Consider the following 27,623-nt stretch of genomic DNA (forward strand, 5'->3'; position numbering starts at 1 on the left):
CTAGGTCAGTATTTTAACAACATTATTAATCTGGTATCATTTACCACATTGGCTTACAACATGGTTTACACCATTACCACATTGAGCAGTCATAGCTCTTATTTCAACACTCTCTTTAAATTCCAGTGTCAAGATTTTCCTGGTATTTGTAATCTAGGTGAGTTATCTTGTCCTCACAGTCTGTAGAGCAGAGGAAGTTCTTTGCCAAAAGCATTGAGGAAATGTTAACTTTGGAAATAGGAGCCCAATCTCTAAAGTCAAGTCATTGCTTTAGTTTAGAAACTTTTTCCTCTTCTAGCTACAGGTTACAAGACTAAGTGACCATTTTACTATGTCTAAAATACAACTCAAAAGCTAGCCATTCCAAATGAAGCCACTTTCCACAGTTTAAAGCTACTGAGTTATTAACTTCCTCACTTGATAAATTTAGAAACAAACTTTACATGAGTTAATGAAAGAGCAAGAAAAAACTAGGCAGCTGGTATGCTGACTTGATTCCTCAGGAGTGTACAGAGGAGCATGCGTGAGGAGCTTACGTGCGGAACAGCTATTATGCATCAAGAAGATAAAAGGAATACCATCCTAAATGCAGATTTTTATGAGAAAAAAAAAAGAAAAAGATATTCAGCCAGTTGACCTTCTTTTTAGTTTTTGCCACATAAATTAGGCCATTAAGTTTCAATGATACATTCATTTGTGTCAAAAGGCTTCTTTCTGTGAGAGTGAACAAATAATTTCCCTCTGGACTATAGTTTTCAGATCTGCAAAGTGAGATGGCTGAACTACAGGCCTTGCCAATTCTGACATGATAGTGCAGTAACTGGGAAGACAGATCTGACATGTGATTCCAATGGGATCAAATGTACAGACAATGGTCCCAATCTCATACTGCTACACTGGCTTGCCCAAAAGACTAACTCATACTCTAAAATATAAGCAGTAAAACAATCCAGCCTGCAACCTATAAAGTTTTATTCATTCCCAGAATTCCCCAAAGGTCAGAAATAGTCTATTCTCAGTCTTTTGAATTCTTTCATGCGTTCTTATCTTTGTTCATGCTATTTCCCCATCTACATAGTTCTCCTTCCTCTGTCTCCACAAAATCTACTGCTCCTTCAAATTACAGCCCAAATATTGCTGAATTAAGCTTTCTTCTGACCTGTGATCATTCCCATTTTTAAACTTTAGTTGCGCTATATGAAAAGCCGGTCATTTTGTTAATTTGTTTAACTGCCTGTTCTAAAATGCATTCCAAATTTTGGCTCTATCTTTCAAAAAGGTCTTTCAAGTTGTAATCCAAGGCATCTCTGAAGTAAAGCAAGAATTCTAAATGAACTCCCAACTGCCTTCATATGTATTTTTTAAGATTTATTTATCTTTATTGGAGAGGTGGGTTTTAAACTTTTTTATTGGAAAGGCAGATATACAGAAAGGAGATACAGAGAGAAAGATCTTCTGTCTGCTGATTCATTCCCTAAGCAAACACAATGGCTAGGGTTGAGCTGATTCGAAGTCAGGTCCTCTTCATATATATTTTTAAAAGGAATAAAGCAGCTTGTCTTTTTCTACTCCTAGCAAAAAACTCTAAAATAAATTCACCTAAACAGAAATTGTAGCTCTGAAGACAAAAACATAAAAAAGGTACAGAGTTTGGAAGCACTCTGAGGAAATGAACTCTGATATCTCTTCATTTGTCTTGCTTTATTATTGTCATTAATAGCAGTGATGTTAGTGCTAGTATCCCTAAACACTCTGGTTCCTTTTGTTAAAAACAAACCAGAGCTACCTTTTCTGCTGCTAAAGTGAAAAGTTTTAGGAACAAGCTTTTGGGAAGAGCATCAAGACCATTTACCTGGGGGAGATAGATAGATATAAAGTAATGCAGTTTCTGCTCAACTTGGGAAAAAATGGAGAACAACCTTTTGCTTGAGTAAGGTAAAGGGTAGCTGAAAACACAGAACTCTGTGTAATCAATGAGGTTTTAAAATCTCTTCCAGGTACTAAGAGTAGCATACTGATATTCTTAGTTATTAACCACTCTTCAAGGTACAAACAACTTAGCTATTCAATCAATGCTTATTGAGTAATACCACATTCAGGACAATGTGCTAAATGGTATAGGGACACAGAAGAAAATATATGCACAATTTATGTGAGCATCCTATATAGGGATCAGTACATGTCCCAACTGCCCCACTTCCCATCCAGCTCGCCACTACTGCATGTGGACAAACAGTGGAGGATAAGGCTAAATTCTTGTGCCCCTACACCCACGTGGGAGGCCCAGATAAAGCCCCTGGCTCCTGGTTTCAGACCAGCCCATCTCCAGCTGTTACAGTCATCTAGGCAGTAACCTAAAGATGGAAGATCTCTCTCCTTCTGTCTCTCCCTATCTTTTTCTATATAACTCGATCTTTCCAACAAGTTGATATTTTTAAAGAATAAATTTAATACAGAGAGTGTGGGTTAGGCAGAAGGGAAGGAACAAAAAAGGGATTATCTTTGATAGGACAAAATAGCAACCATAGACTTTCCTCTCATTTGTCATACATAATTTATTATTTTGCAACAGTTTTCTTCTTTTCCAAACTTTGCCCAATGGCTACATTTTTATGCCACCCCAAGCAGTCCTACATATAACTGTCAAAGTGATCCTTGTTCTGTAAGTACCACACCAAATTACATATGCCAGAATCATTTGTCCTTGAATTCTCTCAGGCCCTTTCTCCTGCCTTTAGGACCATCAGACTGGACCAAAAATCACCACTTCAGTGAAATTTCTGCACATTTACAAGCAAAAATAGCACCTAGGAGATACATGGATTAGCACTTACTAAAATTTATTTAAATTTTTTTTGAAATTAATTAGAAAGTTGTGAAAATCAGGATTCAATGAAAAACAAACAAATCACTCTAGCAATTTGAAACAAAAAGCAATGAAACACAAAACATTAGGCACTTAGGATCATTGCAAAGTAGGCTCCTGTCTAGATCTCTATGAACTGTGCCAGTACATAACACCCATCCAGCACCCTCAGACTACCTTTACTGTAATCAGGAAGATGGCAGCCACTGCTGGAAACATTCAGTTATGGAAGACAGTGTTACAGATCAAATCCCGAGCACATGCACAGCCCCCCTCCTTACTGCCTCCAGACTTTCACAAAGCTACTAAGGAACCCCAGAAGACAACTTCAGAAATTCCTACAACTTCCACAAATGTCCCTGAGAGCAGCAACTTCTGGAGACCAGCTCCTGCTGACTTGAGAGCTTGCAAAGGATGTGTGGATAGGCAAGAAGAAAAGAGGAGGCGTGGGCCACTATAGCATGATGCTCACAATGGACAACTCAGAAAAGTTGCCTTCTTCATTTATATACAAATCACAAGCTTTTGCACAATATCCAATTCTTTCATTTTTACTTCATTATAAAAGAATGACAAAAACAATTCTAACAAAATTATTATTTTACCTCAGAGAAAATATCTTCAGCAAGCTATTACTCATTCAAACCTGCAGTGACCTGGCTGAAGCCAGGAACTCCAACGTTGGCAGCACATGCAGTTACATAGTGACAAGTGGTTTACTTATTTCCAAAATCAATTTTCACTAAACCTAAACTAGTATTACTTAAAATATCAAGAACGCAGAATTAAAAGGAAAGCTCATAAATGAAAGGGATTTATAAAGGCATATATCATAGATTCTTTATTAAATCTTATAATCAATCATGCATTAACTACCATCACCTTCACCTAGTACTGATTGAATTGTTTTTTGTTCTTTTGTTAAAGGGCAGTGAAAGGGAGTGTGGCAACTCAGCCTTTCTACAAACAGAGGGCCTTTACAATAAATTTCATTTTTATCTTTATAAACTGTTTTCTTTCCCTAAACATGCGTGACAATAGAAGGTAGAAGTTTAAAGCCAGTTTTTGGTGGGGCTGGGTTCAAATTTGTCTCCCTTTAGAACATACCCCATATACTTTCTGCTTTCCATGGTGAGAAACCAAAATGCGTTATTTTATTTGTTGTAACAGTTTGAGGTTGCACAGTAAACAAACTTTACCTCCATGATTGCCCTCTGTTTCAAGATATTATCAAGCCATTTCTTAAGGAAGGAAAACATTACTTATATTAGGGCAAGCTCCAGGACAAAGGTGGACACATAACAGGATGTTTGGAGACATTGTGGGCTCAATTGTACTATTGCATGCTTTTAGCTGTGTGTCATTACCTTAAGTTGCTAAAGACACTTTTACCATAACATGACCAGTTTGAGGTGTTATACCAGTTACAGGAATCATTTCACACTTGCAGAAAAACAACAACACCCTCAGGAGAATTCTATGAACTACCAGAGAAGTGATCGAGTATCCATCCAATGGGGTGAGGCAGCAATGAGGTGACCAGAGACAATCTACTGGGCCTTGCCATGCAGCCAGAAACTCCTTGTAGCCTTGCTGAGGAGCGGTGCAAGTCCCAACCTAGCTCAGCAAAAGGAACAGCAACTCCCTACTGCTGCCTCTAAGTCCAATGTAGGTGTTCAGAATTTGGCAGCCAGAAGGAGAAGCACACTACAAGAGTCTTGGTGAGATAGTTTTTGACTTTCCAAAACTGTAATACAGAAAAGCACACCAGACGTGAGCTGTAGTAAGTGCTGAGTGAAAAATCTATCATTGTGTACATCTCAAAGCTTTAGCACCTGGAGGTAGTCCTACTTCATAAGATAAACTAAACAACTCAGCTATTCTGAACATAGGAGCACCATGAGGCCTGTTTTCATAAAACTGTCCCTATTTCCTGCTTTCTCTTCTAATTAGAAAAATTGCACATTTTAAGAGCATTTTAAATTCATTAGTTATAATACAATAAGAATCTGAATTATGACTCTGAATCTAAAATAACCTTAAAAAGAAAACCCTAAAACCTAAAGGTAAATCAAAAGGAGATTTATTACATGAATTATTGTAGAATACATGCAGTCATTAAGAGAGTGATAGAAATTTCTTTGTTGACATGCGAAGATAATGGTAGCAAAGCAGGTTATAATTTAATCACTATATTCCACCAAAAATAAGACAATAGAAAAAGCAAGGCCCCCAGGCAGAGGGTGGCAGAAGTTTCTTCTGCCTCCTTCATTCTATTTTGGAGACTCTCCACTGCACTTTTAATTTGCTCCACTTTATGAGACTAGGGTGATAAAACAGGCTTGATGGAAGCTCCGTGCAGTGGCTCAGTGGCTAAAATCCAAACTTTGCACATGCTGGGATCCCATATGGGTGCCAGTTTGTGTTCTGGCTGCTCTGCTTCCCATCTAGCTCCCTGCTTGTGGCCTGGGAAAGCAGTTGAAGATGGCTCAAAGCCTTGGGACTCTGAACCCGCATGGGAGACCCTAAAGAAGCTCCTGGCTCCTGACTTCAGATTGGATCAGCTGTAGGCCATTGCAGTCACTTGGAGAGTTAACCGGCAGATGGAAGTTCTTTCTCTCTGTGTCTCCTCCTCTCTGTAAATCTGCCTTTCCAATAAAAATAAAGAAATTAAAAAAAAAAATTTGCTCCACTGTATTCTTCATTTCTGATATATCAGCTTTCATTTGATTCATTTCCAGTGTGACATATTCCTTGAATTCCTTGAATGCCTGCTATACATGCTTCTCATTGTTGAAAAGAAGCTTTATAACAAATGTTTTGAATTCTGTATCCCCCATTTGTTCGATGATTCTCATTGAACTCAGCACATGTGCAGCTCACTGTTGTCCCTGCAGTCCTAAAACTTTTGCCACACTGTACAAAATGGCACCTGATGTGCCACTATCAGAGTTCTTGATCTGCTGGCCATCAGGTCTGAGGACTACCCAGACCTGACTTGGGTGGAACTTGAGGGATGCTACATTGTTGCAGTTCACTGAGCACAGTTCTGCTCCATATCCCTTGCCTCCTTAAACAAAATGGTGCCTGATTAGGCTCTAGGATGCGGGACTGGGCTGTGAAATCCAGCCTGTTACTGCACTGCCCATCTGGTACCTGCTGGTCTGTCTCTGCTCTTGGTCAAATCAAACAGACCAGCAGGATGGGAATTTCCTTGTCTGGGTTCACCTCTGGAGCTCCTGGGTAATGTCCTTTCCTACCTGGTTGCTGGTGTAGTTCCAGCTGCTGATGGAGTTCGGTTTGCTGAATGCTGAATGCTGCTGGGGTATCAGTCACTGCAACACCACGCCATTGTTTTTGCTGCTTTCCCGTGTCTGTCAGTCTCCAGGTACCCCTCTGCTGTTGTTCTGTCCTCTCCTATTTCATGGAATGTGCCCTCTCTGCTTCACACTGGCTAATATTTCTCTGCCTGTTTAAACATGTCCTAACCCTATTCTGCCATCTTGATACTCCTGAATAGACTTTTTAAAAGTAATATAACTGAGTCAGTAACATAAAGTCCCCTAACAATGAAAGCCTATATTCGAAGGCAACATGGCTGAATTCTACTAGACAATTATAGAAGATATAATTTCACTCCTCCTCAGTCTATTCTAATTAATAGGAAAGGAATTCATCCAAATGCATCCTTACAAAACTAGTACTACCTTCATACCAAAACCAAAAAATAAAATGACTGGACATAAAAGAAGAATACAAAGAATCCTAATGAATGAAGGTATTTTTAAAAGTTTCTCAATAAAATACTACCAATGCTGAATTCAGCAGCATGTCAAGTAAATAGTATGCTTTTTAAAAGTCTTAGAGAATATACATCAAACATTGAAAAGAGTTGTTTTGTGATGGGGTTTACAATACTTTTCAGTTTCTTCACTGTATTTTGCTATAATGCCTAGTTGTTTTTTTTTCTTTTTTTCAAAGTCAGATATATAGAGAGGAGGCGAGACAGATCTTTCGTCCATTGATTCACTCTCTAATTGGCCACAACAGCTAGAGCTGAGCTGAACCAAAGCCAGGAGCCAGGAGCTTCTTCCAGGTCTCCCATGTAGATGCAGGTTCCCATGACCTTGGGCCATCCTCTATGGCTGTCCCAGGCTAAAGCAGGGAGCTAGATGGGAAGCGGAGCCACAGGGATTAGAATCAGCACATATGGGATCCTGGCATGTGCAAGGTGAAAACTTCAGCTGCTAGGCCACCATGCAGGGCCTGTAACTGCCTAGTTTTCATGAAATAGTATGTATTCATATTGTTTTTAAGCAAATACCGATCATGGTGTATTTGGAAATCATATCAAAATATGAAAAACATTTTAAAACTATAGTTTCCTAAAGGAAAAATCTGTAATAATCTGAACATTTTCCCTTGCATTAAAGTTTGTTTGCTTTCTATCTTTTCATGGTTGACATACTGAATATATGCTACTCCTGCCCATTTTTATAAGCATTTCCTTGTGTTATTTAAGATTCTTAACTACCATTTCTATATTTGTGTACTATTTTTTTCTGAATTTAGAAATTTGAAACTGTTTTCTCTTTTCTAGAAATTGCAGAATATATTTTCCTGCCAAATTCATACTTTGAGCCTCAAATTTCAAATTTCTATACATTCTACACATTGGCTGAGTGTTAAAGGTGTATCTGTTGACTTTTAAGATTTATATTTTTACATGAAAGGCAAATGCACAGAGAGATGGAGATACAGAAAGATCTTCCATCCACTGACTTACTCCCCCGGGGGCCACAGCTGAGCCAATCCGAAACCAGGAGTCAGAAGCTCTTTCTTGGTCTTCCACATGGGTGCAAGGTCCCAAGGCTTTGGGCCATCCTCTACTACTTTCCCAGGCCACAAGCAGGGAGCTGGGCAGGAAGTGAAGCAACCAGACATGAACCAGCGCCCATATGGGATCCTAGCACATGCAAGGCAAGGACTTTAGCCACTAAGAGAACTGTTGCATTCTTACCAGCATTACACAATTCCTAGAATATCCAACTGAATATGCAAAAAGTAAGTGAATTTGTTACACTGTCTTTTGGACAGAATCCACTGAAGGTTTTCTCAGGGTATTAGCAAAGCTTCATTATGCTCTCCTCATCCTCTGATAAAATGGGCAACTGCTTAAAACACTGTTACACCCTTATTGCAAAGGTTAGAAACTGGCAACTGTCATTGTATGGCTCTAGGACATACCATGAGCTGTTGGCCTCCATCGGGGACACTGAATAGGCTTTGCAAACCTCTCAACCACATGAAAAGACAGGTGACATTTTGAAATATAGTTTACAGTGTAATCACCCAGAGACTCATCAATGCCCACAAACACCTTGACATTTTATTGCTGTGGAACTCATCATCTGCTACCTTAAAATATGTCATCTTTCAGATCCAAATTTGGTAGCTCTGTCATCCATAGGTGCTACTTTAAAGGTTATTGATGTCTTCTGTGAAATAGGGTGATAAATGTAAACAAGATATTTTGAAACTGCTTCTTCATTAAATTCAACTGTTACTTTTCATGATACATACCCTTGAGTCACTTAAATCACTTCACTTTAAGTGTAGTACCAGAGTACCCGCTTTGGTTTTTGAAAATTATGAAACAGAAAACAACTGAAAAACATAGTTGGAAGTTCTACTTTGAATGGAGCAGTCACGGACTGCTAACTCAGCATCTGATCATAACTTTGCCTTACTTATGCCAATCTCCCCACTAGTCCTACCCCATTTTCCACCTGCTTTTGTTCTACCACTTTTTCCAAAATTCAGAATTTGGTTTTTTTTTCTTGGCATAAAAGTAATACAAGGGCATGTCCTTGAACTTTAACCACCACAGCACTGACTCTACAAGATTATCTGGTGAATTTGGATGCTCCCTCAGAAAAAGGAAAGGACTGAGCACTATTGATTTTATAATCCCAACTAGTGCCTGGAATAGCACCACTAGCCCATAATAGGAAGCAATAACACATTGTTAGATTGAATTGCAAATATCCAGAAAGAAATTTTCCATTTGAATTTATAAGTTAAAGAGCCTAATTTACACAGTTGTGTGTGTGTGTGTGTGTGTGTACAATAAAGAGGTGATTATGTCACATCAGTTAATGATTTCAAGTATTACCCTGCCACATAAAATGTCATTTGCTTATGAAACATGGGTTGTTCCTAAAAGTTCTACCTACACTCTGAAAAGTTCTACTCCTCTCTGTATATCTGACTTTGTAATAAAAATAAATAAATCTTTAAAAAAAAGAAAACATCACTAATTTATCTTGTTAGTGTGGAAGTACTATAGGTCTTTATCTTCCATTCATTTAGCAGCCCAGTGCAGCCAACACTAGCATATACTTTAGAATGGAATATCCAAGTGTAGTATATACTGTAAGATTCTTGAGGACTTTGCCTGCCTCCATAGTCATAATCATTATGTACTGGTTTACAGTAGGAAAAACATTTATTGAATGTCTTTCCCTTCCTCTAATTGGTTGCCCAAAGGATGAAAGCAAAGATGGGGCATCTAAGAGAACCTGAAATTCTTTTAAGTTTCATTCAGGACATTGCTTGATTTAAAGTCCATAATTTCAGTCATAATCAGGAAATATCCACATCTTATTACAAAGTTCCAGAGCCATGCAGAGATCACAAAGAATAGCAGTTGTGACAACATTATCCAAGGACTCAAGGAAATGATGCAAATAGTAGATAACAGTATAGCAAATCTGCCATTTCATTCTTCAGTTTATCTTCACATCAAGAGAAAAGTGGCACCATACATGCATTTTGATGTCTTCATAGACATGAGGTAGCAGTATACATACTTTACACCTGCACCTCATATGCGTTAGACACAGTTTCCTTGCTCAATGCAAGCAATGATTTTATTTTACCAAATAGACAATATGTATGCTTCTTAATCATAAAGGAGCATATTTGAAGGGAAATCAGTACACCTCTAAAATCTAGAATCCATTTTTGGTTCTGTGCCTACATTAGTATGTAAACTTGCTTGTCCTTGGAGTGTTAACAGCACTGATTAAGCTTACAAACAAGCATGAGTGTAACAGCAGAGCTCTAACTATGTGCATTATTTAGTGTTGCAAAGATGAATTACTTTAGGAGCCAATCTAGTTATAATTAAAGATGATGTGAATATTAAATTTAATGAGGGGAAGTTGATACATTGAGACTGGAGAACTCTTTGAATCAAGTCACTTCTCCCAGAGTTTCACCCCTAGGGCTTCGTACTGCTGCCTTGGTGTTATTCCTATTCTCTCTTTCCTTTTTTGTGTGTGAAGAAAAAAAGCTTAGTAAAGCCATTTATTATTATATCAATGTAGTATCTATGACTCACAGAATAGACATTATTTTAAAAATCCTTGAACCTGACAATCTCATATTAATTAGACAGGTACTATCAATAAAACATGTTATTTTAATATAATAAATTATCTTTATTCTTAGTGATGTTTACAAGCTAAGGAGGATGCATGCCCATATGGACCACTGATTAGGGTGCAGAATATGCAGTGATGAGGGAAAGTGCATGAAATAACTATTTCCAATCACTGTTTTTCTTCCTGTATCTGGGGAAAGCGGGCAGAAATGGAGGCGGGCCACTACCAACAGCCCAGCTACATCAATACCTGGGAATGGGGGACAGCAACTTGATGTCAGCCTAGGGTGCCTGATGTGGAAAATGTTCCAAGGGTACTATATAAGTGGTTTTGATAGTTCTGAGATGTTGATTTGATTGCTCCAATGTTGAGGAAATCCATCCAAGGTCCAGTGGCTAACACAGTTCACTTTAGAGTCTTCACTTGCCCAGATATTTGATGTCAAAGCTTGGCTACGAGAGTTGTCCAATTTGTTCTGCTTTCCATGGTACTAGATGTCCTCTGTAAGCCTCAACGAACTGGTTGTCATGCCTCCAATGAGCATCTGGGCATACCATCTGCTGCACAGGATTCAACAACCAAGGAGGCCCAGTTCTGACACATGCACGCTACAGTCAGAAAACAGATCTTATGTTTCTCCCTGTGGCTGGAGTTCTGAGTCCAGTAGTTCAGTTTGGGAATCTCCAAAGAAACCTCATCTGAGGTGATCCAAGACCTGACTCCTATGTGTGCTGGCCAATGCAGGGTCCAGCTCAGTCCCCTACCCACATCAGCTTACACTGTTGTTTGCTGTCTGTCAGTTCTGCTGTCAGCCACTTCTCATATGCAAACAAATGGATGCTGTGGCCTGGCCCTGCCCTGCAAACCACACACTCCAGCAGCAACTGCAGCCTAGTTGGAGCAATGCCCAGTAACCCCCACCAGGCCCATCTCCAGCCTCAGTTTCTGTGCATGCTGGTATGTGCAGCAGACTGGTCTAGTCCATCCCATATTCCTTTCAATTCTCATACTTATTAGTAGCTGTTAGAGACCAGCTCAGCCTGACAAATTTCATTATCCAACCCACATTCATGCTGGTGGGTGCCACTGCATACACAGTCAGGCCTGCCCCCAGCCCTGGTTCCCCTGCTCACCAGTGGGAACTGTAGCCCATAAGAGGGGTGCCCACAATTTCCCCACTAGACCCACTCCCAGTCCTGGATCTTGCACTTTCCAGGTAATTCTGCAGTCTAGCCTGACAGGACTTGCTCATTCCCAGCACTTGTCAGCTGATGCTACAGCGAAGTCTGAACAGCCTGCACTTACTGTATCTTATACCTACACCGGTGTATATGGTCGCTAGCCCAGCTCATATAGAGGCCAGTGGGTTTTATAACCTTGTCCAGACTGGTCTGCCACGGTTGCAATTCTCACACTCATCAGCAAGAGTAGCGGCCTAGAAAGCGAGTCCTTGTAGCGCCCTGCAAGGCTAGCCTGCCCCACTAGGTCTTAGGTGTGCTGGTGGATGCTGCAGCTCAGTTTGGCATGTCTTGCATTACTTTGGCATTTACCAGTGGGTACTACAGCCTGGCTCAGCCCAGTCTGCCCCCAGTCCAAACTCATGCTGGTGGCTAATGCAGCCTAGCCTGGCCCAACCAGCCCCCAATCCCAACCCTGATGTGAACTGGCTGGTGTTGCAACCCCACACAACCTGTCTTGCACATCATTCTGGTTCTCACATCTGCCAGTGGGTGTTATGAACTAGCCTAGCCTGGCCTGCCCCCAGACCTGAGTCACATATGCTGGCATGTACTATAACCTGGCCTGGTCTGGGCTGTTTGCAGCCTTGGTTTCTGTGTTCAGCTTCAAGGACTGCCTGCTGACAGAGGAGTTCTACAAGTTCCTCAATCAAGTCACCTCCCAGTGGCACATCTCACATACACAGGTGGGTTCTTCTTGGCCTGTAGGGCTTAGACCACCTCTTGCCATGGCAGACAGTGGCCCCAACCAGCTCACATCTGTGCCAGCGCTTGCTTTTGGGTGCTTCAGCCTAGTCTGGTTAACCCAGACCCAGTTCTTGCGTAGCTCAGTGGATGCTAAGACCTCACCCAGCCTATCCTACAACTCACCCAAGCTCCTGTGAGCACCAATGGATGCTGGAGCCTAGCCCAGTCTGGCACACATCAGAGTCAGCCCACACCCATGCTGAGGGATGCTGCAGCCATGTGCAGCCCAGTTCACTGCCCCATTCCAGCTCTTGTGCTCACTAGTGGGAACTACAGACCAGTCAGGATATCCCTCAGCTCCCTAATTAGGCCACAGGTCTTGCCCGTGCCCATGATTGCTCTGATGCAACCCAGGATAACCTGCCAACCAGCTTGGCATTTGCCATCAGATGCTGCAGCCCAGGCTGACCTGGCCTGCCCCTAGTCTCAACTCTCGTTGGTGATTGCTAAGCCTAGCCCTTCCCAGTCTGCTCTCATTTGTGGCTTTCATGAAAACCAGTAGTTGTGATAGCCTAGTCTATCCCAGCATGGCACGCATAGCATCTCGGCTCTTGCGCGGGCCAGTGTGCTACTGTTTGGCCTTGCCCTACCTAGTCTACCCTGCCTATGCGCTCACAACCCCAAGCCAATCCACACACCTGCCAAGAAGCAAAGTAGCCCTTCCGACCTAACCAACACCCAGCTGACTCACATGCTTACCAGCAGGAGTGACAACTCACAAGGAGAGTTCCCCATGTTCTTCCACCAAGCCTACTCCAAGACCCACATCTATGTGTGCCAGCAGGTGCTAGGCTCTTACCCAGCACAGTCTGCCCCCCCAGTCTCAGCCTTTGTATGTGCTGGTGAACAGTGCAGCTCAGCCCACCCCACAGCCAATTCTTGGATGCACCTGCAGATGCTGCAGCCTCGACCAGCCCAACCTGTTTCCAACCCCACTTATTATAAGTGTTATTGAGTTCCATGGTCATGCCTAGCTTGGTCCATCACTCCTCCAAGCCCTTGAGCAAACCAGCTGGTATGGCAGTCCAAGGATGAGCTCACAAATCCTTCACAGAGGATCCTCTGTGAAGGATTTGTGAGCTCACAGACCTGCTTCTCTTTTACATGCTGGTTAGTGTTATGGCCCAGCCTAAAGTGGCCCATCCACTGCCCCAGCACTTAACGGCAGATACTGTGGTTGAACCCTGCCAGTCAGGGCACCAGCCTTAGCTTTCATGTGTACCGATAAATGGTGGTTGATACCAACAAGCCCAGCTCAGGTGTCCCACATGGTATATTGCTTAGGCCCTGGAAGGTCCTCTACATTCCCTCCTCTAAACCACCCAATCTCATCTCTCCATTTACCTGCACTTGCCTAAGTGCATGCAACCTAAGGGGTTGCTTAGAGCTGGGGTTACTATTATTTTTTGGCTGTTGGCCGGGCTTCATACCCTGGGCTATGTTACTATGCACTGTTAGAGGTGATGCCTTATGTTAATGTTGTGCTTAATAGTTTTCCAAAGCTCATTACTTTCATGGGTTCTGGGGGATAGTTAGGGTGGGTATTTACTTCTATGAGATTCTCAAATTTCAATGTTAGAGGGATAGGAAATAAATCATAGTGGTATAGCACTACCACATACAACACCAGTATCACATACATCAGTTGCTCTGTTTCCAACCCAGCTCCCTGCTAATGTACCTGGGAAAACAGTGGGCCCCTGCCCCCATGTGGGAGACCTAGAAAGACTTCCCATATCTGGCCACTAGGGCCATTTGGGAAGCAACCCAGCAGATGGTAGATCTCTGTCTTTCTATATAGTTCTTTCAAATAAATAAGTAAACCTTAAAACAATGAAATAAGCACCATAGTTTGGTGCTTACCTGTTCATTTTTCCCTGTGCATGCAATAAATAAGGGGTGTATATATTTATGAGTAGGGTACACACTAAAACTGAATATATGTTATATATTTTGGCTTGAAAGTGATTTTTATTTTAGCAATGTGCCATGCACACCTTTTCATGTCACTACTCACAGATCCACTTCATTCTTGCTAATAGCTGTATCTCACAGAATAGATGGACTATTAACAAGTTTCCCATTACCTTATCAGTAGTCTCCTGGGCCTTTAAAGCTATTCTAAATAGTGCTGCAAAGAATATCCTTGCAGTTAGGTTGGGGCACTTATAAATTCCCATATGACAGCTTTCATAGAATTGGAAATGGTAAGCAAAGTATGCCTGTAATTTATTTTGATAGTGATTAAATGCCATCCAAAAAAGGCCTACCAATTTACAGCATTTTGAAAATGTGCCTGATGCTTTATATTGAATAACTGACAGGATGTGATGACTGGTTGAATTGGGAGAGAAAAGCAGTGCAAAGGATAACGTCAAACTCTGAGGTGTCAGTGATTTAAAGAACGATGTCACCTTTGACAGATACAGGGAAGTTTGAAGGAGGTATGGTGCAAGGGAAACAAAAAACTGAGTAAAATGAATGAATAGAAGACAAAAAACTGAGTCTCTAGCATCTCTGTGGTAAGAAAATGGAAAGAAAGGCTATCAAAGGGAACCAAGCATATGTAACCAGAAGGAGAAATCTACAAGGAATGAGTTTTAAGGAAAGGCTAACCCTTGTGACATGACATTGAGCTAAGTTATAAAAGATGATCTTGGGTCTAGAAAATCACTGGTAACCTTTGAGAAGATAGCTTTATGTGGGAGAATTAGAAAAGATAGAGTGATTTGAAAAGACAAAAGGAGGGAGAGGGAAGGGGAACAGGGGAAAGGTGCTGAGAGAGAGATCAGTTTGGAAAGTCTGGAATGAAAGGGGAAGAAAAGTGAATGATGGATAATATGTCTGTCTGCCCATCTGAATCCCATATTTGACCTTTATCTCTTTTTTTAATGTTACAGGTGGTTGCTGATAACATGCAGACAGTCCTGTTAGAATGAGCTTTTAAAATGGCCTTAACACAGTGTAATCTAGACATGGTAGAAATGAAAGATTGAAAAAAAAATAAAGAAAATGGAAACAAATACAAGAGAATAGTAACATGAGAAAGATATAATTTGCCTACTTTAAATTTTCATCTTGTTTAGACTGGCAACTTAAATAAAGTAATGATGTCATTGTACCCATTACAAGACCATAAACCACTACAATGACCACACAGGATTCCATATATTGACATGGAAAGACATCTTTAATATTTTAGGTGAAATAAAACAAGGCATAAAATGGCATATTTGTATAATATGTATATAGAACTCTATTTCTCTATTTAATATCAGACTGAAGAATATGCATCTAATGGTTGTCCCTGGGTGTTGGAATCGGGATAGCTTTTTGTTGCTGTTGCTAATGTCCTTGAATGCCATTTGAAATTGATGTGTGATTTTATTCTGTTGCCTACCAATAAATGTATTTTTAACTACTCTCCTTGTTTCAGGCTTTTAGAAGGAAAAATGCCTACTGAATTAGACAAACCAGATAGCAGAGAAGAGATGTGGGGAAGGCCTAAGACTACATTTTCTCTGAATGATTGCCAGGAGAGATAGCCACAGCTGGAAGCAGAGATAACCCAGAACGTTTTGACAATCACAGTTTTTGATATAGGGATCAAAGATAGGAGGAATGAAGTGAAACAGGAAAGGGATGAAAATGAAACAGGATGAGTCTCAGAGATGGGAAGGAGATGTGAGATAAACTGAAACTGTCTCTAGCACCCTGTACAAATTCATCATTCTTAGATCAAAATGTCCTGCTTCTAATCAAACAGACTCAACCTCTTCCCTCAAACTGGGCTTCTTGGATACTTTACATTAATTCTACTGGTGTATTTTCAGAAAGTCAACAAAACTGAACTCTAGGTTAATGTCACAAAAAGTAAAGGTATCAAACTTTACGCAATCCCTATAGTGTGCAAATCTTCCAACCTAATATATAGTTCTCAGGTTTGTGTTTTCAGATGATCACTATCTTAAAGCTGATTTGCCAGTCCTAGGTGTGACCCTTTGTGAGTATGCAACACTGCCAATAACAGGTTATCATAATGAGACAAAAGTTTAGTCAATCAAGTCAACTTTCCCACTTAGCTACATTCAAATAAGCCCTCTAAATTGCCATATCTTTTCTGTCTCATACACACACACACTATATATACAACTTCTTGAAAAGTATTTACATGTTCTGGCAGAGATTCCTAACTATATTTGGAAAAGGAACATAGGAGCCAACCAGCCACTTCATAATTTGAGAGAGACATGAGGGGTTAAGGTTACTCCATGCAATAAAGAAAACCCACTTAAAGATTTTCTTAAGATGTTATTTCAAAAAGAAGGACTTTGAACTTTTCTCCATTTATACTCAAAAAGTAAGTAATGGGGACAAAAATTTCTGCCAGCAGTCATTACTTGATGCTTACAGGATATCCATGGGTATGTCAAAACCTGTTCATCAATGTGGGTCTTTGATTAATCCACTGTAATTATCTCCATGGTCTTCATGGGAAACCCACGTGAACTGTCATTATGAAGGAAGAATCATTATATAATTGCCTATGAGGCAAAATTAATGAAGATAACTCAAATCTTACAGTAGACTAGCATGGGAAGCAAAAGCTGTAACAGGTGTTTTGTCAAAGTAATTTCGAAATTTCAGGCCTGATCTTCCTTTGGCTTTTGATAGAGCAGAATTGCAGCTCTGGAAATGCAGAGAAAAATATTACCCACTAAAAAGAATTCAGATCACATAATCATCCCTGAAGTATATATGTATCTGTGCTGAAAAGATGTATACAAACACTTCCTTGCAAAGTGATGACTTTCTACTTTTGAATGTTTGCCTCAAAATGATTGCTTATTCAAATGGGTAGGGGAAATAAGTAATGAGCAATTGAGAATTCTTCTTGGGCCTATTTAATGCTTTAAAACATGAAAAGCGCATTCTATTGCATATGCATATTTTGAAGCTCCTCCCACTTCATGAACTCTCTCTGCTACCTAGCTCCCCTGGAGCAACAATTCAAAGAAAACTATAGCCAAATCCATACTTGCTTAATCCAAGGCAGTAATCACTCATGTTGTTTAGCCTTGAAGCTGCCCAAGTGTGAAACTTCAGGCATTCTTGATATTTCCCTCTTTTCTTTTTTTATTATATTTAATTTTATAACAGTTGATATTTCCATATTTTCAATACCTTAAAAAACTATTTTGAAACCATATCTGCTTTTCTGCAATTACACTAGCAACATCGTACTCAAAACTATTAACACTTTAAAGATATTTCAATTTTTATATCTCTGATGATACCCTACCTCCACCCTTACCTAAGTCCTCCCCTTCTCTGCTTCCAGTGTTCTCTCAGTGAATGGAAATCACCACTCCGGATCTCAAAGCAATATAGAAATCCAGATGTGATGCCTCCACTTCTAATTATATTACCATCACCATAAACCGAAATGATAATAATGTCTAAGACTCTACAGAAGGCTCTAATATACCACTCATACCTACACTCCAATCCCAGGTTACTTTGCTTTTCAAAGGTTTATCTTATTTTTACTTGAAAGGCAGATTTTACAGAGGGAAAATCTTCCATCCACCGATTCACTCCCCAAATGGCTGCAGTGGCCAAAGCCGAGCTGACTGGTAGCTAGGAGCCAGGAGCCTCTTCCAGGTGTCCCATGTAGATGCAGGGGCCCAAGGAGTTGAACCATCCTAGCTGTTTTTCCCAGACCATAAGCCATGAACTGGATGAAAAGCAATAGCATATGAACCACTGCCTATGTGGGATGACAGCACAGAATTCAGAGGATTAGCCTGTGATCACCCACACTGCCCACACTGGTTACTATGATATGCAGCAGGAAAAACACAATACCCTCCTACAGTACTATAGAATTTACAAACTGATCATTAGGGATTAATGTTGAGTCTTCACTTGCTTCTCATGACTCTTAGGATAAAAATAAAATTCATCAGCCTTTTTTAATCCAAAGGAAATGAAGTCAACATACCAAAGAGATAGCTCTAAGCTCTACCAGCATGTTTAATGTAGTCCAATTCACAATAGCAAAGATATGCAATCAACTCAAATGTGTATCAACTGACAACTTGATAAAGAAAATATGGCAAGGGCAGGGTGTGGTAGCCTGGTGGCTGAGGTCCCTTGCCTTGCACACACCAGGAACCCATTTGGGCACCGCTTATTATCCTGGCAGCCCTGCTACCCATCCAGTTTTCTGCTTGTGCCCTGGGAAACCAGTCGAGGACAGCCCCAAGGCTTGGGACTCTGTACACGGAAGAGGCCCCAGGCTCCTGGCTCCTGGTTTCAGATTGGTGTAGCTCCGGAGTGGGTCATCAGACGGAAGCTCTTCCTCTCCGTCTCTCTTCCTCTCTGTCTGACTTTCCAATAAGATAAAATAAATCTTTTTTTAAAAAATATGGCATGAATACATGATGAGCTATTAGCCATAAAAATGAACATTTGCAGCAAATGGATGAAACCGGAGGTCATTACGCTAAACAAGATAAAACAGGTACAGAAAGCCAAATCCCGCATGCTTTCTCATATGTAGAAGTTAATAGAGAGTGTGAAACATGTGTGAATGTCATATTCTTTTGCATTTAAATATTTATATTGTCTTGATCAAGTTTTATTGTAAGGAGCTACATGAACTATGTACATAGGGACAGGTACCTGTTGGAATAAGAAAAGAGGGAATCCATTTAAAAGTGTAAGAGATGCTTGCTTCTACCCAAAATATCTCCAGTTTTATCACAGAACAACAAGGAAGCAGTGAAGTCTCTTTAGGAGGGTGTAAAATCCTTGTGTCTGCCTCAAAGCTGCATTTAGCAAGATCAAGCTGCCAACCCCATTCCTCGTAGTTCCGAGTTCTGCCATGAGAATAGCAAGCAGGCAGTGATCTCAACCACCTGAGTTCTCAGTTTTTCAGGAGAAAAAAAAGAAGTTACCAATCACATCCTTCTGATGGCATTTTCTTTTAAGCAGGCTAGACACGAGTATAATTTTGGCCTTTTGTAAAGTTTTCCTCCACTATCTGATGGATTGTTAGCTGCTGTTCCTATCTCCTCCCCCAAAACTATGTTGAAAAGACCCTTTGATGAGTTGATCAGGTCTACCTTTCTTGGAGGCTCTTCTCTTGACTTGCAGCACAAAGTTTCTGACTTTATAAATCCTGCTTGGTTCACTGTTTTGTGTGAATGGAAATTCTTTCATGTGAGACAAAAACCAAGTTCATTTTCCTTTGTGCCATTTCTTAATAAAAATATTATTTATGGGCCTGGCACGATGGCTCAATGGTTAAAATCCCTGCTTTGCAAGTGCCAGGATCATACGTGGGCACCAGTTTATGTCCTGGATGCTCCACTTCCCATCCAGCTTCCTGCTTATAGCCTGGGAAAGCAGGAGAGGATGGCCCAAAGCTTTGGGACCCTGCACCCACATGGGAAACCTGGTAGAAGATCCTAGGTCTTGCTTCAGACTGACTCATCTCCAGCCACTTGGGGTCTTTTGGAGAGTGAACTAGTAGATGGAAGATCTTTGTCTCTCCTTATCTCTGTAAGTCTGATCTGCCTTTCCAATATCAATAAATAAGTCTTCAAAAATAACTACCATCTATATAATATATACTTCCCTTCCTACTTTATGGTCATTATCACAAACTTCACATTAATTTTATTGGAAAGGCAAATGCACAGAGAAGAGGAGAGACAGAGAGGAAGATCTTCCATCTGATGATTCACTCCCAAAGTGGCTGCAACGGCCGGTGCTGTGCTGATCCAGAGCCAGGAACTTCTTTCCGGGTCTCCCACGCTGTTGCAGGGTCCCAAGAATTTGGGCCGTCCCAGGCTGCAAGCAGGGAGCTGGATGGGAAGTGGAGCAGCTGGGATTAGAACCGGCGCCCATATGGGATTCCTGCACGTTCAAGGTGAGGACCTTAACCACGACGCTATCGCGGTGGGCCCAATATTAATTCTTTCAAGACAAATACTGTGTATATATAATAGTTATATATGAAATTCATATGGAAAAATGTTGAAATTATTTAGTTTTTTAAAGATTTATTTATATGTTTTTTAAAGATTTATTTATTTTTATTGGAAAGTCAGATACAGAGAGGAGGACAGAGGAGGAAGATCTTCATTCCATTGATTCACTCCCCAAGCAGCCGCATCGGCCAGAGCTGAGCCAATCCAAAGCCAGGACACTGGAGCCTCTTCCAGGTCTCCCATGTAGGCGCAGGGTCCCAAAGCTTTGGTCCATCCTCGACTACTTTTCCAGGACACAGGCAGGGAGCTAGATGGGAAGCAGGGCCGCCAGGTTAGAATCAGTGCCCATATGGGATCCCGGCATGTGCTAGATGAGGACTTTAGCCACTAGGCTACTGCACAGGGCCCTAAATATATTTTTAAAGCATAGCTAAAGGAAAAATAGATATTTTCAAAGTATTTCCTTACTGATTTTGACCACAGAAAATTCATTAGAGAAATTGGTGGAAAATTAGAAATATTCCTTCTATCAGTCTATAAATAAATGAATAACTACATAATTTCTACTTTCAATTGTCTCTAAAACACACAAGTTGTTAGAATCAGGTCAAGCAACATTCAAGAGCCAGGATGTCTTTCCACATTGGCAACATGTAGTAGATAAATTACCAAAATTGGATGATTTCTAACTCAAGAATTTAGAGGCAAATTATGATTAAGACTATGCATCATAGCCAAAATATCCAATAGTCTCTGTAAATTTGATTAAATCTGACCAGGTCTGGAAGATCACAAATGTGACTTGTGTTTGTAATGACTCTGTATGCCACTTGGATAATTTCAGACATGAGAGATTAATTGCACATCAAAAACAATGAATCAAAAATTAAAGACAGGGACTCAGCATGATGCTATAGTGGCTAAATCCTCTCTATGCATGCACTGAGATCCCATATGGATGCTGGTTCATGTCCCGGTTGCTCCACTTCCCATGAAGCTCCTTGCTTGTGGCCTGGGAAAGCGTAAGATTGCCCAAAGTCTTGGGACCCTGCCCGCACGTGTGAAACCTGAAGGCAGATTCTGGCTTCTGGCACCTGGTTTCAGATTAACTCAGCTTCAGCTATTGAGGCCACTTGAGGAGTGAATCAGTGGACAAAAGATCTTTGTCTCTTCTGTCTGCAAATATGCCTTTCCAATAAAAATAAATATTTAAAAAAAAACTAACGAGATAACCTAGGGTATGAAATGAAACATTCTTGTATGCATTTCCTAGACTAACCTCCAAACCCAGGAGTTGGCTATTAACTCCAGCATTGTGTTTTGTTTTGTGTGTTTTTTTGAAGCATCGTTGTTTTAGACTCTGTTTAGGATAAAAATCAAGATCAAAATCTCGGTATTGAATTATCCACAATTCCTACTCATTGTCCCCCACACCCACCACGAGGGCTACCACTATTCTTAGCATTTTATCTAAATATGAGAATACACACGTGCACTTCGTTTAGATTCCAGCACATCCCTCTCCACAACCAGGCTGCTCCCATCATGCAACGATCAGCACATATTAATTGTAACATAAAGCATGACTTCCTGACTAAGGTAAACTTGATCAACTTGACTAAGATAAACTTGAGAGCTAATAGAAAACTACTGCTTGAATAGTCAGTTGAAGTACTGGGTAAGATGATACTTTTCATTTAACCAGGAATAGCAAGTGCACAGTAAAGGTCCCTAATTAATATACCTTGGGTCAAGAAGTCTATCAATAGTTTTTGAAAAAAAATTGTCTTGACTTCTTCTCCCTAATACCACCACATAATGAGTTACTCATTTTCTCAATATTTTAGTGAACAGATGTCATTTCCAGAGGAGCTGTGACATCTGAACACACATCTTTTAAGAACAGTTTTTAGATGTAATTTAATGTTTTCCAATGTTCTTGGCCTCTTAGCAGCCAAAAACCAGAAGGCTAATGACAAATACTTATGCCGTCAAGAGATTCAATAAAGAATTGATGCTATTTCTACCAGCCCCTCAGCTTTTATTTCTTGGCACAACATCTAAAAAATTACTCAAAGATAACAGTCTCCAAAAGAAAATCATACAGCCTTGATTTCTTAAAGTGAGTTATATGAGTTTCTCCCATGTCCTTTCAATTCTCCTCCAAGATAAAGGATCTCATTATTTAGAGCCATATGCTTCATGAGTCATATCAATGTCATCAAGTCTTGCTTTCAGCCCCTCATGTGTTCCATAAGAGATACTAAGAGGTTGTAGCTATGTCCAGGTCAAAGTCAGAAGTAGGCAAGTTTTATCTTTTCTTTCTCTCCCTTCCCTAAGATTTTATACTCCCTTATATATACTGTCTTCAAACTCAAAGGGAACAACTTCCTATTGAATGTGTTGCAATTCCCTAAGGTTCCATAAAAATGTTCAAATCAAAGCATGTTCTTCCATCCTGCCTCCTCTCAAGAAAGCCCTACTCCTGCATGCATCTTCTGAAAACATCCCAGAAACAATAACATATGCCAGTTAGGAGACGTGTCAGGGATCTAAAACTTCATAGAGAATGTTCGAGCACCTGCCTCCTTGCATGAAGATGAGGAAGAAAAAGCATATCATTGAATTATTGCCACTGTCCCAGAAATAGCAGCCTAGCTATCAGTAATACAAAGAGTCTGAAAATGCGAGGAATTTTAACTAAATGAAACACAAACTTATCTCAGAAATAATATAGAAAAGCAAAACTAATGGTAATGACAACAGCAAGCAGCATAGCCTAGAGCGTAAGAACACAAGCTCCCGGACCTGACACAGTCTTTGGATATAACCTTCTTCCGTTTACTATAACATCTTTGGCAAATTATTCCAACTCCCTCCATTCACATTGTTTACCTACTTCACATGTCTAGTCTAAAAATTGAGAAAGTAAATTGACATTAAGTACATGGCACTAAACAAATGGGAATTAGCTTGCTTTTAAGCGGCATGATCCAAGCCATTTAAACTTTCTGCTTCTGTTTCTTTCCTTGTAAACTGAAATTAGTAAATAATACTTACTCATAATTTTCATAGATCACAAATGAGGAAATCATTACAGCTTTGCAAAATCAAACATTAGACAAACTAAGGGATCATTATCAATAACCTAAACTGATGATATGAAAATGCCAACTATTTAATTAAAGGTCAGAGTGTGATTGGATTTGTTCTTTTGTTCCCAGTTTCCAGATGACACGTAACCTGTCACAAAATCATTCTAATCAAGGCCCTTTTCTGTTGCCATCCTGTCTCCAATGTGAGTCCAGCATTAGAACTAATGTTTGCACTGTTAGATTTGGGCTTCTTCACAACTGTTTGTGTTTCCTGATTTTGACATTGCTATCCAGACTTTTTTCCCCCCACACTATTCACCAAAAATAAGTCAATTTAACTTATAGTGTCAGATTATGTTTCTATCTAAGTTCCCAAACATATCCTCTTCTCCCACCAGCCCTCAAAACGTCAAATGTTAGTTAGCCCATTTTTCTCTGCTTGGGAAGCCAGACTACTTATTTGAACTCAGTTTGTGTGAAGGCTGCTGTGTGATGTTGAAATCTTTTGAATGAAGTTTTGTATCACTATAACAAAAATCACCAGGAGTACAATACATTCCACTGGGAGACAATATACGGTCCATATCACTAGTGCACACACAGCAGCAGTTGCAGTTCACTCGGTCCTGATATGGCATAAAACATTACGATCCCAAACATAAAAGCTCAATATCTTACAATGAAAAAACTACTTCCTTGGCCCATTAACGGGGCTGTGGGTAAATGGAGAAAATCCAGTGTTTTATCTCAGTCAAGTGGAGAAATGAAATTACTGTTAGATGTATTTTTGTCAATTTCTGGCCGTAGGAACTTTGAGGTGGATGCAATTAACATAGTCCCTGGCACATAATGGACAATCAATACATGCTTTGCAGATTAATTACCTCAGATTTTAAGGTCTTATCTACGTAAGAATTCAAAAAGGGCAACATTTTACATGTCTTATTAATCATATTATTCTTCCAAATTGTTTCAATAACACACACTTTGGAAAGTATTTGATGCAGCACTAGAAGGACTGGGATGCTCTGGCAGTCTTGGCTTTTATTAATAAATCAAAACAGGGCTGAAGATTTTCAAAAGAGCAGTTGGGGTGGGGAAAAAACTGATGGATGACTTTCGAGACAAGAAGTGCAGCCCTGTTTGTCTAGATGGAGTTGTAAATGTTGAGAAACCCTAGCCTCTTCTGAGTTAACCACGGTATTATATGAACTGTACATATTATTGCAAATCCATATGAAAGATTTGAGAGACTACAAAAATACTATATAAAGTGTCAACTTATCATTTTTAAATATCTGGTTAAAAAGAAAACACACTCCATTTGAGTTTTTACCTGTCCGATTAAATACCCCACACCCTATTTGCATCCTAAGGTAGGCTGGCCATATAAAACCACTGTTTAACATAACATCTGAGCAGGCCTCAGGTATTAGCCAAGGGCAGACTTCTCACCAGAGATCAATACTTGCATTTCAGTTCCTTATTATTACTTCCAAACAGGATCTGTTACTTTTACACAACTACCTACTCCTTATGCATTATTTCCTTTCTTTTTGATCTGCTTCTTGCATCCAACACTAAGAGGACATGGTTTAACAGATACTGAACTATGAACTTCTCTGAGTGGAACCAACACAAATAAAAACTACGTCAGTTGCAACCATGGCTACATTAAAACATTTTCCCTTTTCTACAGTTACTCCCTTTTCAAAAATCTGTGCACTTTGTCATAAATCTGGGTGTCAAGACAATACTAGTTGAGATACAGAAAAGATGCTACTTAGAGAAAATCAAGTTTTAGCCAAATCCAGAATAATACATATAAAAGGATCTGAAAAACAGGATAGTGAATTCATGTAATGATTAATAATCATTTGAGTTTAGGTTTAAAATGGAATATAAAAGTCTTCACATCTCTATACAGAGACAGTTAAACTATAACACATGGTTACCTATTAGCATTTCTCAGCATCATAGCTTCTCCTTAGAGCTGTGAATGATCCTAGAGGTAATCTCCCCCAACTGTCTGGTTTTTCAAATGAAAAACCTGAAAATCAGAAAGGGTTCCTCATGTGACACATAGTCTCAGTGATGGAGTAATGTCCAAGCATAGTCATAATATATACTCAAGTGCTTATTTGTTTAAACATTTAAGTTGTAGATTCAATATCATACCATCAAAGGAAACAGGAAAAGTTCTTTAGTAATTATTTACTTATTTCAAAGGTACAGCAATGGAAAGAGAAGAGACCGAGAGGTTCCATTCACTGGTTCACTCCCCAAATGGCTGCAATTACCAGAGCCAGCCAGTCCAAAGTTAGGAGCTTCTTTCAGTCTCCCACATGTGCACAGGGGCCCAAGCATTTGTACCATCTTCTACTGTTTTCCCATGCAGATTAGTAGGGAGCTGGATGGAATGTGGAAAAGCTGGGACTCTAACAGATGTTAGTATGGAATGCCAGCACCAAAGGTCACAGCCTTATCCATTACATCACAGCAGCAGACCCAATGGAAAAAGGTTTGAATCTGTAAATGTGTCCCTTCTTTCAAGATAAGCCTAAAGAAATCACAAATGGTGTATCAGGTAAGAGTCCTTAAAGCTGATATAAGCAATTAAAGGAATAAATTGTCAGGAATATATTCACCCAAGACTGTAGATGTCAGAGAGAGAAGACATAGTAGATAAAATTTACATGGGGGTTGCGCAGCTGCTCAGGCAGCCTCTGGCCACCATGTCAGGCAGAGAGACCTCTCCCACCTGGGGTCAGGCAGCTGGTCAGGCAGACTGGGTGCCAATAGCACTGGGCAAAGCCCTTAGGCTGCCCAGCAGCATGCTTTGGGTGTTTGGGGGTGTGGATCTGCAGGGGGCTGGGAGAGCACACAGGCTGGGGTGAGCAATGACCTGAGGCTTCATGCCCAGGTGAGGTATTACTGCTGAGGTACTTCCATGGATAAGGCCACTACACATGTAGGTAAGTGAGGGGATGAGACCAAATGGTTCAGAGGGGGGAACAGGAGGGCCTTTAAGGCTGAAGCACCAGCACATGTGGGAGGCATGTTATTGGTCATCACTGAGCACCACTCACTGGCACACACTGAAGCTAAGGCTGGGGACTACCTGTCAGGGCAAGATCACAGTAGCCACCAATGAGAGTTGAAACGGGACAGGTGATGTTAGGATGGGCCATCACAATAGTTAGTATGTAAGAAAATCAGATTTGGTAGCAGAATTTATAGGGGATATGTGGACTCACCCCTGAGGAACTGCAATCTCCTCTGGTAAGCCCAAGAGCTGTGGATGAGAATAGGCCTGGCTGGGGAGCTAATGGGACACCCCAGCTGAGTCTGGGCTGGACTTAGCTACAGCCTCCCTCAGTGATGTGAGAACCAGGTCTGGAGAATAGCCAGACTGGGTTACACTCCAACACCCACTGGTACTCATGAGAGCCAGGGTGGGTGCAGAACAGGCTGGGATAGGTCTTGACTCCCACTGAACCTTGTGAAAGCTGTGTATGGGTGCAGACCAGGTGTGGCTGGGTTGCAACACCCAACTATAATAACCAGAATAGGTGTGGACCAATTGAACAAGGCCACTGTTCCTGATAGGGTAATAGGTAGACAAAGTCAACCTGGACCAATGACCCACTGTTGTGCACAAGATCTGCCACTGGGAGAAGAATCAATAGAGGAACTTGGGAATCTCCTTCACCGGGATGCAGGTGAGTGCCAGAACCAGACTTTGAAATTAAAAAAAATAATAATAACTTGGATGTTATGAACAAGTGTGGCAGATTCTCCAAGATTTACAGGAGGCTGCGATCCCAGCCATCCTGGCCTGCAAGTAAAGGTTCTGAACTTTAACATCTACATGTCTGGCGTGGTCTCTGATTGACCTCATAACATTTCTTGGAGGCCAATTAGTTTAAGTACCGTGTACTTTACCCAATGGGCAAGTGTTTATACAGACTAAGAACTATATCTTGCTTGGTAGCAAAGAGCTGAAACAAGCAAGCAAGCCAGCCAGCCAGCCAGCCAGCAAGCATGGTTTACAAAAGCCAGTTTTACAGTCGGCCAAGTTTTTAAGCTGACAGTAGATGTCTTTCTAATATTCTGGTTCTACACATGTGCTCCTAACTGAACACTTGTTTTCTACTTGCCCTAAGACTCATGATAGACTTAGAGGGACTGACAAAACTAACAGCATTTTGAATTTTTGGGCTGTCACA

Source organism: Ochotona princeps, chromosome X (genome assembly GCF_030435755.1).
Source record: "Ochotona princeps isolate mOchPri1 chromosome X, mOchPri1.hap1, whole genome shotgun sequence".
Lineage (NCBI taxonomy): Eukaryota > Metazoa > Chordata > Mammalia > Lagomorpha > Ochotonidae > Ochotona > Ochotona princeps.